At 41.8% G+C, this 12,684-nt stretch overlaps 1 protein-coding gene across 7 annotated transcripts in view; it reads right to left on the bottom strand.

The window, feature by feature from the left end:
• The window catches only part of atp2b4 (ATPase plasma membrane Ca2+ transporting 4), a 289,912-nt gene that overhangs the window by 217,579 nt on the left and 59,649 nt on the right, over positions 1–12,684 (bottom strand). The window lies entirely within an intron of this gene.

The raw sequence follows: 12,684 nt of genomic DNA, 5'->3' as shown, positions 1-12,684 counted from the left end.
TGTTTAGTCGCACCAAAGGTCAACACGCTTTTAATATCTTTTACAGACCTCTTATTTAACGGCCCTTGTAGAAACCATGTAATGCTTCCAACCCAGCCCATATTTTCACTGTGGCACAAACTCGAGTCTTTTCTTATCATCATTCATATCGATTTGGAAGTCTAATCTTTTTTTTTCCCCCCTGCCAAAACTTCCAGCCCTTTTTCTCTTTCCGACAAAACCCAAAAGTGCCATTTTTGTCAGATTTTTCATTGGCATCCACAAAATATAAGTAACTGAATATTGCTGCACTGACGGCTATAAACGTGAAGCAAAATCTAGACGGCCTTGTGATTCCATAAAATCTGTGAAATTTAGTTCCCTCTGAAATTTGGTCATTGCGATGCAAGTTTAGCTCTGCAAGGTCTCAAAATTAAAAATGGCCATTCTTTGGCTGGGAAGTTATTTCATTTGAGAGGATTCTCAAGCAAATAATGTTAATGAAAATCACTCGCTTCGCGCAGTCAAGCAGACAGAGGAAGTCTGTATGTGCATGCGCAGGTTTACCTTTGACATTGCACGGACAGTTACATCATTCTGTCGCTAAACGAACAGCTGATCACACCGAGGTGCTCGCTGACCGCCGATATTTATTAGTTTGGTCCTGCGTTTCCTTTCCTCCGCAACATAACGTCTTTTCTTCTCGCTTTCCGTTACCGTAGTCAGTCTTTCACATTTCGTTCGCACACTCGCGTCCTCCATTTTTCTCTCCTGTTTCAAATTTGTATCCCACAATGCCTTGCGCAAATGGGGAAAGCCCACCATGTGATGCATGACTTACTGTAGTATCTTGTATTAGGTCATGGTGAGGCAGGAAAAAAAAAAAAATAGCAGAGTATTTAGGGTCACATGGCCCTAAATTCACTAATTGCTCCATTTAAAAAAATTAATAATATAATGAGATGAGATGATAATAATAAAATTGGAAGTCTGTGATTCGAATTCAGTCACTTTCGGCCCACTAAACAAAAATAATTGGGTGTCAGGGAATTTTTTTTTTTAATAACCTAAACTTGAAAAATCTGAAAGGCAGTCTCCCTTTAAAGAAAGCGAGGACGTCGTGCCAGTATTTATTTATTTTTTTTAAACTGTTGAGAGAGATAGCGGAAAGTGGGCAGAGCTTCTAGGTCAATTAATATCCGAGTTCAAAATACATAGAGACAGTTGATTGTGCTCATGTGCAGTCTTTTTGGCAAAACATAACTAAGGGACAGCTTATTTGGCATATTTTTTGAGTACCAGTGTACGCCAATGTTAAAATGTGGAGCTCTTATGTAAATGAGTGAAGGATGGCAGATCTGTATTATTGTCGTTATTTTCAGTTGGGCGCGCGCGCGCACGCAATCCCCGGCTCATGCTGGATTACTGAAACATTCACAGTGGCCTAGAATGCAAAGCCCACACCCTCCAGTCACGTGACCAGCAGGGGAAGGGGAAAAAAAAAAATCTACTAAAGGATACAAGGCTGGCATGGTTAAAAAGAAAGGAACAAGAGGAAAAAGCATGGGAGGGGGCTGAGGAAAAAGACCGTGCAAGTTTTATGGCCTTGGCATAGTGAGGAAGTGTACTGTTGGGAGTTAAAAGAAAAAAAAAAAAAATAAATAAATAATAATAATAATGATGATGACTGGGAAACACAGTGAGAAACAAAATTTAAAAAAAAATAAAAATGGAGTAAGAATGAATGCCAAATTGCAAAAGAGCAGCAGTACCAGAGCTGACCTTAGTTTCTATTTGATTTTCCTCCCTATAAATAACATATTGAGCTCATTCAGTACCTGAACATCTGAAATTACAATAGGAGGGTTTCAAATTACTCTTTGAAAAAAAGCAGCTCAGCAGAATGCAGTTAGAGCTACCGGTATAGAGTAAACCATTACAAAGAAAAAAAGGTCCCAAGGGATTGGTCCCAGAAGCCATGAGGCACACTTGTTTTTCAGAATCCGCCAAGAGCCTGAAAGTCATCCGTCCTGCTTGAGAGCTGCAGTGCTATAGTCACAATCATTTCACAATAAGCTTCATTCACCAGGCTGGATATAAACTCACTCGGTTGTAAATGAAGCTTCTGGAGCTGCCATTCATGAAAATGCAGTTAGCCTGCAAAATGGTTGCATCTTAGAAACACTCCTGAGTTGGGTAAATTGTATTATAAGGACACTAATCTAATCTAAGCCTCGAGTGTAAGGGGTTTGCAATTTTAAACACAATTGAGGTTTTTCACCCACGTGACCAAGTCATGCGAGGCTGCCATTTTGGACGTCACGGCTCGAATCAGTTTGAATGCGAGGAAGGCGACAAACGAAAAACAAAAGAAAAAGGAGCGAGATGCAGAAAACACCTTCACTATCTAGCGACGTAGGGCATTTACAGGGCGAGCAGAGGGAGAGGTATTTGCAAAAATTGAGGTTAGCAGGCTTAGAGAACGACGTTTACCTGCTTCCACCAGGATTGTTTCACTGACGTACGGAAGTACATGAAGCCCTCGTCTTTACCTGACTTCGGCCCACATGATCTGTATACCTATGTCATTAAAAACCCATCGCCATACACAGGTATTGATCTGAAAGCATATAAGAGTTTGGATGCCTACAAATATTTTGTGTCAGGCTGGGTAACATGCCTACATCAGCGGGTCGTCGCCATCTTATTACAGCTAATTTGTTCACATTTTCATTTACTTTCGGTCCTCAGGATAAACAAAATGTTATTAAATGTCATTGAAATAACTTCTTAGTCTGTTGAGGCATGGCCCGTTATAAATTTGCTGTTACCAGGCAATGACCAAGAACTGTATTATTAGGGTCGGTGTCTGTGTTGTAGCAGTGTACTAGCAGCTAGCTGTTAGCACTAGCTAATGTCAACAACATAGCTAGTACGTTACTGTAGCAATGTTTACGTTCAGTCATTTGGATGACTGTTAAAACCTTTCAGTCTCAAGTTTTTCCTTTACTGTATTTACTAGTTTACTGTAATTATGATGCGGCAGCTATTTACACCGGATCCAGTGTAAATAGCTGCCGGAGCGCGCTCCGGCTTGCTCCCCCTCAAATTAAGCAGCGCGCTCCGGCTTGCTCCCAGAGTCGGGAGCAAGCCGGAGCGCGCTGCTTAATTTGAGGGGGAGCAAGCCGGAGCGCACTCCGGAACCTCGGCCGGAGCACTCTGGGAGCAAGCCGGAGCATGCTGCTTAATTTGAGGGGGAGCAAGCCGGAGCGCGCTCCGGAATCTCGGCCAGAGCACTCCGGGAGCAAGCCGGAGCGCGCTGCTTAATTTGAGGGGGAGCAAGCCGGAGCGCGCTCCGGCAGCTATTTACACTGGATCCGGTGTCTGTAACACGTTTTTTTTTTCAAGCTGGTTCTCCCTCTCTGTCTGCAGCGTTAGTATGTAGCTTGACCTTCAAAATGGCGGACACCGGGGCGTCACGTGACCCTGTGACGTCAGGTGAAAAACCTCAATTGCATTATCAGGTACTATTCATCGTTTGCACATGGCGTCATAGCTAATTCAGTCATGCATGAGGCTTTGAACCGGAAGTGGAGGATATACACAAACTCATGCAGTGCACATTTACTATAGAAGATATGCTCGAGAGGTTGTTACACTCAAGAATTCCTTTTGTTTCTTCGCTATGCTGATTCTTTGTGCTGTACATAATTGGATGCGGGCACAACTATTCAAGACGAGGGGACTTACAAGTTCTTCAGGATTCCAGCAATTATAAAAACAAGAAGACAGTCATCTATGTCCCCCGCCCTATATACCAACTACATACCAAGTTTCAAGATATTATTTGTCACATTTTTTTTAAGTTCTGCTGCAGGAAATCAACCCTACCTCTTTACACTGACCTCAGCAGCCTATGCCATAAGCCCACCGGACCTTTGGTCCAAGTGAGCTAAAAATTAAAATTTCTCACATTTCTTAGCATCAAAAAGCACATATACGTACATTACTTAACACAAACAGGGCTTTCCACTAAGGCTCATACTAGCCAGTCATGACAAATAAGTAGCCAGCCGGGGTGGGGGGGTGGTAGTAAACACAACTGTGCACGCAGTTCCCAGGATTAAATGTATTTTCCACAGACCATTTATTTATTTATTTATTCACTTTACTCAAATACAAAGGAAAATGGCAGTAAATCTTTCTTTTCTTGCGTTCAGCTGACAAACTGAGGTTGCAGGTCATTATAACCTGTTGAATAACAGTCAGAGCGACAAAAATATAACCTGTGGACCTGGCTACTGTTGCTCTGTCTTGGAGTGCAGTGGAGCTGCATGGTTCCCCGTCTGGTACTATAAAACAAACATGTGTCTAATTCATGTAGCAAATGACTGGAATTTACTAAATCACATACTGCAGCAATAACAATGTAAAGCCTCGGTCACAACCGGCCGTACGTGTTCCTACGGCCGGCCTACGTGCAAAAAACACAAGAAACGCACGGAGGGCGCGCATGTGACGTGCTGATTTTCGAGCCGTAGACTGGCCGCAGACCGGCCGCAGAGGTTCTTTGTCATTTCAAACAAACTCTACGGGCGCTTACGTATTTTTCAGGTTGCAAGACAAACTTGCGGCCAACGTGCGTCTTTCTCCACAAACAAAAAAAACGCAGCGATTTGGGAAACGCCAAAAATCGCATGGCCAAAAAAAAATAAATCGTACGTCCGGTTGTGACCTAGGCTTAACACATGTAGGCCTACGTTAATTATGGTATAAGTGCTACCATTGAAATAAATAATCTGAAAAATAAATAAATAAATAATTGGCAACAATGAATGTCCCTTTTGGGATGAATAAATGAATCTGAATCTTAATACTATTCTGAAGCACTTCAACTGACCACCACTTCTCTTCTTTAAGAAGCCTTCCAGAGTCTGCTGATTAAGTTTTCTTTTAGGTGGCATCTTTCCCACACCTATGGGCAGGAATAAACAATGAACACGAACATTCAAAGCAGGAGATCATTATTCAAAAACCGTTAATGTTACCATTATTAGCCTAAGTATGCCTGCATAATAGACAAGCTATATTAATTTCTCAGACATTTGCTCTATTATTATTATTATTATTACTACTACTACTACTACAACATATTGCATCTTTTTTATTCATTAGTGTATGCCAGACGCTAATGCACCAATGAAAACTGTGATTTGCGCAGCGAAAATAATCAGTAATAGGCTATACAAGCTCACATATTGCATCATGAGGTGTTCCTGGCTTGTAAATCTCATTTTCGGTGCATGACACATTCACGCAACTGAGCATGCTATGAATTAACGACGACAACGGTCTGCAGTGGTGGCTACACAATTAAACACTCCGCGAACATTTCTCCATTTGTGTATGAAAATACACTCCAACGACTCAGTTTGGTTTCATTTACAACCAACAGTGTCTTTTGATGCCAGCACGTAATTGAACAAGAGAAGACTGGTTTACCAGAGACAAAATAAGCGTCATCTCTGCTTCTGTTCCCTCCAATGTCGCCTCCGACGGCCCCGACACACTACTGCCTCCGCTGAGTGCGCGCGCGCGCACACACCGCATGTTGGGGCCGCGGATGAGTTACTCTCCCTTGTTCAACAAAGTCGGCGGGAAATTTGTGGTCATTATCGGTACAAACAGCGCGAATCACAACTTAAATGAGTGCGGTTCAGTTTGACATTATTGTCAGTCCGTTAGATAATTTTATTAAAATCAAAAAGTAATATTTAGAGCCTGTGGGCTACAAAAATAATAGTCATTAAAGTAGCCGGCTGGACTTGATTGTGTAGTCGGCTGTATGGCCGGCAGCCGGCGCTTGTGGAAAGCCCTGCACATATACCAACGTTCAAGACCATACCACTCAATTTTCAAGTTCTGCTCCGGAAACAAAACCTACCTCTTAGACTAACCGGACAGACTAAGTCTGAAATTGTTTCCATGGAAAAATGAAAAATTTAAATTTCTCAAATTTCTTAGTATGAAAAGGCACATCTACATCACCTTATTAACATGTATACCAAGTTTCAAATCTGTATCATGAATAGTTTTGGATTAGATGCTCTGGAAACAAACATTGCTCTTCGAAACTAAGTCAAAATGTAAAATTTAATTATGTAAAAATTTGAAAAATACTTTTTTCCCCTCAAAAATCCAAAATAGCATAAGGCACCAGTTCACATGTTGCTTGATATGTATACAAAGGTTCATGACGATATCTTCAGTAGTTTTAAAGATATGGCCCGGAAATGAAAACATGACCAGACGGATGGAACCAGTTTCTATATCCCCCGCCAAACTTTATTTGGGCGGGCGATAATGATCAAGGAGAAAAAACAAGAGGAGTTGTCCATGGAATGTAGATGTCAATGGCTGTCCAACATAAACCAGGCTGATCTAAGTGATGAGAAAGCAAAAACCACACGAGTCCGCAGTGAACATTTTATCAATGGTAAGTGCTACGAACCAGTTGTTAATGAAAGATTGCAATATATAAGAAATATTGGATTGTTTAATAGCCTGGTTGTGCAGAAACTCGCCGCTGTCAAACGTGACAAAGCCGTGATCACAGAGTGCGTGAGCCGACAATCAAAGGCTTCTACGATTATTTCATATTAAAAAGAGCTGTATCTAATTTCTCATGACGCTACTTTTATTTTGCTTTTCCTTTCCATTAGGGAAACCAGCTGATCTCTACAATTTTACAGATCTAGACTGGGCTCCAAGACAAAATATGGGCCACAACAAAATCAAAAGATGGTACTAAAGCAGTAGCTCGAAATGCTAGCCTTATAGAGAGTAGAAAGAAACCATTTCAAAAATTATTAAGGAATTGAAGTCATTTGAACAAATCAGAACCAATTTCAGCATTCCTCACAAAGAGCTTTATAAATATCTCCAAATCCGTCATGTCACGAACTATCTTTTGAGGAAAAATGAGATCTGTTTGGAACAGTCAGATCTAGAACATGCCATGATCTCGGCTAGTTCTTTGAAGGGAATGATAAAGATTTGTAATCTGCTCCTGTATTCTGAATCATCAGCTTATGATTCCTTGAAAACGCTTTGGGAGTGTGATCTGGGAGTGACATTTAATACTACAGATTGGTCCAAAATGTGATGGGATTTTTCCAAAATGTACTTCAATTTCTATGTGAACAAAACTAAGTCCTATGGAAGAACTTATACACCTATTCACCTCCAGAAAATGTTCCCAAATATCTCAAATTTTTGCTATAAATGTAAAGCACAAAAAGGTACTTTTTTTTCATTTGTTTTGGTCATGTGATCATGTCCGGGTATTTGGAAGGAGATTCACTATGATTCAGGAGATCGTCTGTAAGCAATTTACAACCCCGATTCCAAAAAAGTTGGGACAAAGTACAAATTGTAAATAAAAACGGAATGCAATAATTTACAAATCTCAAAAACTGATATTGTATTCACAATAGAACATAGACAACATATCAAATGTCGAAAGTGAGACAGTTTGAAATTTCATGACAGCAACACATCTCAAAAAAGTTGGGACAGGGGCAATAAGAGGCTGGAAAAGTTAAAGGTACAAAAAAGGAACAGCTGGAGGACCAAATTGCAACTCATTAGGTCAATTGGCAATAGGTCATTAACATGACTGGGTTTAAAAAGAGCATCTTGGAGTGGCAGCGGCTCTCAGAAGTAAAGATGGGAAGAGGATCACCAATCCCCCTAATTCTGCGCCGACAAATAGTGGAGCAATATCAGAAAGGAGTTTGACAGTGTAAAATTGCAAAGAGTTTGAGCATATCATCATCTACAGTGCATAATATCATCAAAAGATTCAGAGAATCTGGAAGAATCTCTGTGCGTAAAGGTCAAGGCCGGAAAACCATACTGGGTGCCCGTGATCTTCGGGCCCTTAGACGGCACTGCATCACATACAGGCGTGCTTCTGTATTGGAAATCACAAAATGGGTTCAGGAATATTTCCAGAGAACATTATCTGTGAACACAATTCACTGTGCCATCCGCCGTTGCCAGCTAAAACTCTATAGTTCAAAGAAGAAGCCGTATCTAAACATGATCCAGAAGCGCAGACGTCTTCTCTGGGCCAAGGCTCATTTAAAATGGACTGTGGCAAAGTGGAAAACTGTTCTGTGGTCAGATGAATCAAAATTTGAAGTTCTTTATGGAAGTCAGGGACGCCGTGTCATTCGGACTAAAGAGGAGAAGGACGACCCAAGTTATCAGCGCTCAGTTCAGAAGCCTGCATCTCTGATGGTATGGGGTTGCATTAGTGCGTGTGGCATGGGCAGCTTACACATCTGGAAAGACACCATCAATGCTGAAAGGTATATCCAGGTTCTAGAGCAACATATGCTCCCATCCAGACGACGTCTCTTTCAGGGAAGACCTTGCATTTTCCAACATGACAATGCCAAACCACATACTGCATCAATTACAGCATCATGGCTGCGTAGAAGAAGGGTCCGGGTACTGAACTGGCCAGCCTGCAGTCCAGATCTTTCACCCATAGAAAACATTTGGCGCATCATAAAACGGAAGATACGACAAAAAAAGACCCAAGACAGTTGAGCAACTAGAATCCTACGTTAGACAAGAATGGGTTAACATTCCTATCCCTAAACTTGAGCAACTTGTCTCCTCAGTCCCCAGACGTTTACAGACTGTTGTAAAGAGAAAACGGGATGTCTCACAGTGGTAAACATGGCCTTGTCCCAACTTTGAGATGTGTTGTTGTCATGAAATTTAAAAAAAATCTGATTTTTCTCTTTAAATGATACATTTTCCCAGTTTAAACATTTGATGTCATCTATCTTCTATTCTGAATAAAATATGGAATTTTGAAACTTCCACATCATTGCATTCTGTTTTTATTTACAATTTGTACTTTGTCCCAACTTTTTTGGAATCGGGGTTGTACATCATCTCCAACCCTTTATCTGCTGAATCATTTTCCTGATAATCTCACTGATGTGGATACCAAATCATTGTTAATTCTTTGTTTATTTCTGGCTAAGAAGTGTATTCTACTGTGGTCGTCCGCCCCTCGGGTTCCCACGGTCAGTGTGTGGATATCACAGATATCAGCTCTTCTTCTGGAGAAACTGACTCATGACTGCAACTATAAATCGGACAAATTCTAGAGGACTCCGAAGCCTCTGCACTCTTACAAAATCTCTGATTGGCCTGTATCAGTGACTAACGGTTGAATGCTTCTCCCATTGGCATTACATATTTGTTCATCATATTTTCGTACGGTTTGTTTTGAAAAAATGGTACCATTTTTACTTAATTTTATTTTAAAGGAACTTGTTTATCTGGGGCGGCACGGTGGTGTAGTGGTTAGCACTGTTGCCTCACAGCAAGAAGGTTCTGGGTTCGAGCCCAGTGGCCGACAAGGGTCTTTCTGTGTGGAGTTTGCACGTTCTGCCCGTGTCTGTGTGGGTTTCTTCCACAGTCCAAAGACATGTAGGTTAGGCTAACTGGTGGCTCTAAATTGACCGTAGATGTGAGTATGAATGGATGTTTGTCTCCATGTGTCAGCCTTGTGATGACCTGGCGACTTGTCCAGGGTGTACCCCGCCCACAGTCAGCTGGGATAGGCTCCAGCTTGCCTGTGACCCTGCATAGGATAAGTGGCTATGGATAATGGATGGATGGTTTATCTCTCTATCATTCATTAACATTCTCATCTCATTATCTCTAGCCGCTTTATCCTGTTCTACAGGGTCGCAGGCAAGCTGGAGCCTATCCCAGCTGACTACGGGCGAAAGGCGGGGTACACCCTGGACAAGTTGCCAGGTCATCGCAGGGCTGACACATAGACTCAGACAACCATTCACACTCACATTCACACCTACGGTCAATTTAGAGTCACCAGTTAACCTAACCTGCATGTCTTTGGACTGTGGGGGAAACCGGAGCACCCGGAGGAAACCCACGCGGACACGGGGAGAACATGCAAACTCTGCACAGAAGGGTCTTCGCCGGCCACGGGGCTCGAACCCGGACCTTCTTGCTGTGAGGCGACAGCGCTAACCACTACACCACCGTACCGCCCTTCATTAACATCATGTTTGTTTATTTTCTCTTTTATAATACACTGCAGCATCTGTTGTTAGTTTGGGGTGGGACTTCTGTTCTGTTTTGCAGATATTGTTAAATCTGTCATTTTGCATACAAGTTTTTACATATACTCTATGCTTTCTTGTTATATTTAAAAACCAATAAAGAAAATAAATTTATTGAAGAATCTTTCCAATCAATCACAGTGTCAATCGAACAAGATTCATGTCAATCCACTACCTCAAATACTGCAGCCTCCTTGCCCGGTGAGTGCTCTTTTATAACTAAATGTTATCGTGTGGTAGATGCCTATCTTTTGAAGCAGTCAAAATGATTGTTTTTAAAATAGATTTGAGAAATGACTACAAGCTTCTAAATGTAACTCCTTTTTACCTTCCAGTCTGTACTCTTACCACTGTGTGTGTGTATCGTAGGTCGCGTTAACCGACAATTGTCCGTCATTGACGGATTTTTTTTAGCTATGACGGAAAAATCTGAAGGCCGTCGGTCATTTTGACGGATGTTTACCGTTACCATTACCAATAACAATAATAGCCTAATAATAACAATAATAAAACATAATGAACCACACAATTGAAATGATTGGCAAGTTGTGGCAGAGTTTTCTTACATACGGTATACATAGTCTTCACTGCCGTCACTTTCAATCTGAGCCGACGTTGCGGCAGTCTTGATGTTCAGTGCATAGGCTACTCATGTATACATTGTAGCCACTGCGCAAGGCTGTTCCCCCCATCGCGCTCCTGACCGCGCTCTGACTTTTCTACCACTAGCACAGAGATGTATTAATGTTTCCCTTCTCTGCAGAAGACACGTCATTTTTGCTATTAAAAAAAGAGATGCATTGGGTTGTTTGTCGTTTCCCTGCCTGTACGTCTTAATGCAATAGCGCTCATTTAGGCTAGTTGTTTTCTTGTTTTTAAAATGAAACAAATGCCGATTTATTGTATTCTTCCCCAGCAAGCTTAGGAACATCACTGCTCGAATATCTGCTAAACTATCATTTTAATGAGAGCACGGGTAGACAAACTAACATTTAAACATAACTTCGTTTTATTTAAGACCTTCCGTGTCAGGTTCCAGGCTCCGCCGAGCCGAGACGCGGGGTGCAGCTGCACCACTGGTGCAGAAAGACCGCATGCTGCAGGATTTCCTCCCTATGAAGAGAGTACTAGCAGGGTCGGGAAATCCAACTTTCAGAGGCTCTTGCCGGCTTCTGATCACTTCCCTGGGAGAAATGTTTCCCGACTTCAGAACTTTGGCTGAAGTGGCGCTGGTTATTCCAGTCTCCAGTGTCGCAGCAGAGCGCAGGTTCAGCCTTCAGAATAAAATTAAAACGTCAATGAGAAGTCGTCTGTCCGAGGCAAAGACGCAAAATTTAATGACAATTGCCTCGGCAGCAGTCTCCATTGGCGACTTTGATTATGCACAAGCGAGCTCCCAATTTAAATCCATGCGGGCCAGAAGGAAGGTTTGAGCTCACGCAAACAGGTCAAATTAGATCGTCACTTAAATCGCTGTAGTGGACTGTTCATATTTTAACTGCAATTTTCTTGCTACGTTGTAAAATAACATTGTTCATATGCCCGTTAAGGCACAACAGCCGCAATGTTTTTAGCAGAGGGAAAACGGGTTCACAAGTGACCGAACGTCAGAATCTCTGTTCATCTTTTTGCATCATAAATACATAAATGATTAAATAATACAAGCTTGTTCTGTGAATTAATTTTTAAATGAAAATGAGTCCATGAAAGGGCGGCACGGTGGTGTAGTGGTTAGCGCTGTCGCCTCACAGCAAGAAGGTCCTGGGTTCGAGCCCCAGGGCCGGCGAGGGCTTTTCTGTGTGGAGTTTGCATGTTCTCCCCGTGTCCGCGTGGGTTTCCTCCGGGTGCTCCGGTTTCCCCCACAGTCCAAAGACATGCAGGTTAGGTTAACTGGTGACTCTAAATTGACCGTAGGTGTGAATGTGAGTGTGAATGGTTGTCTGTGTCTATGTGTCAGCCCTGTGATGACCTGGCGACTTGTCCAGGGTGTACCCCGCCTTTCGCCCGTAGTCAGCTGGGATAGGCTCCAGCTTGCCTGCGACCCTATAGAAGGATAAAGCGGCTAGAGATAATGAGATGAGTCCATGAAAACACAAGTTATTAAATATATAGCATTTATAGCCTATATACATTGTCATTTAAAAGTTAAAATAAAATGACAGATAATAATGGACAATGATGGAATTTTTATGACCCTGTCCGTCAAAATGACGGACAATGAAAAAGTCTAACGCAACCACTGGTGTGTGTGTGTATATACACATACATATATATATACACACACACACACTTTTTTTTTTTTTTTTTGGTATATCCTCCAACATGGCGGCGGCCAATGATGCAAGCAGTCTTTGTAATGTGGTTGCAACAGAAGAATAGCTTACTTATTTCAACTGCACACAAATTTAGTGAACGTTTTCTCTCTTCACATTACTGGCTGGAAAGAAAGCAATCCAAAACAAATCCATAAAAGATGAAAAAATAAAAATTTGACAAAATAAATTGCATTCTATCAGGAAGAGTTAGC

The sequence above is a fragment of the Neoarius graeffei genome, chromosome 26 (assembly GCF_027579695.1).
Source record: "Neoarius graeffei isolate fNeoGra1 chromosome 26, fNeoGra1.pri, whole genome shotgun sequence".
NCBI lineage: Eukaryota > Metazoa > Chordata > Actinopteri > Siluriformes > Ariidae > Neoarius > Neoarius graeffei.
This window is presented reverse-complemented; position numbering and strand designations above follow the sequence as displayed.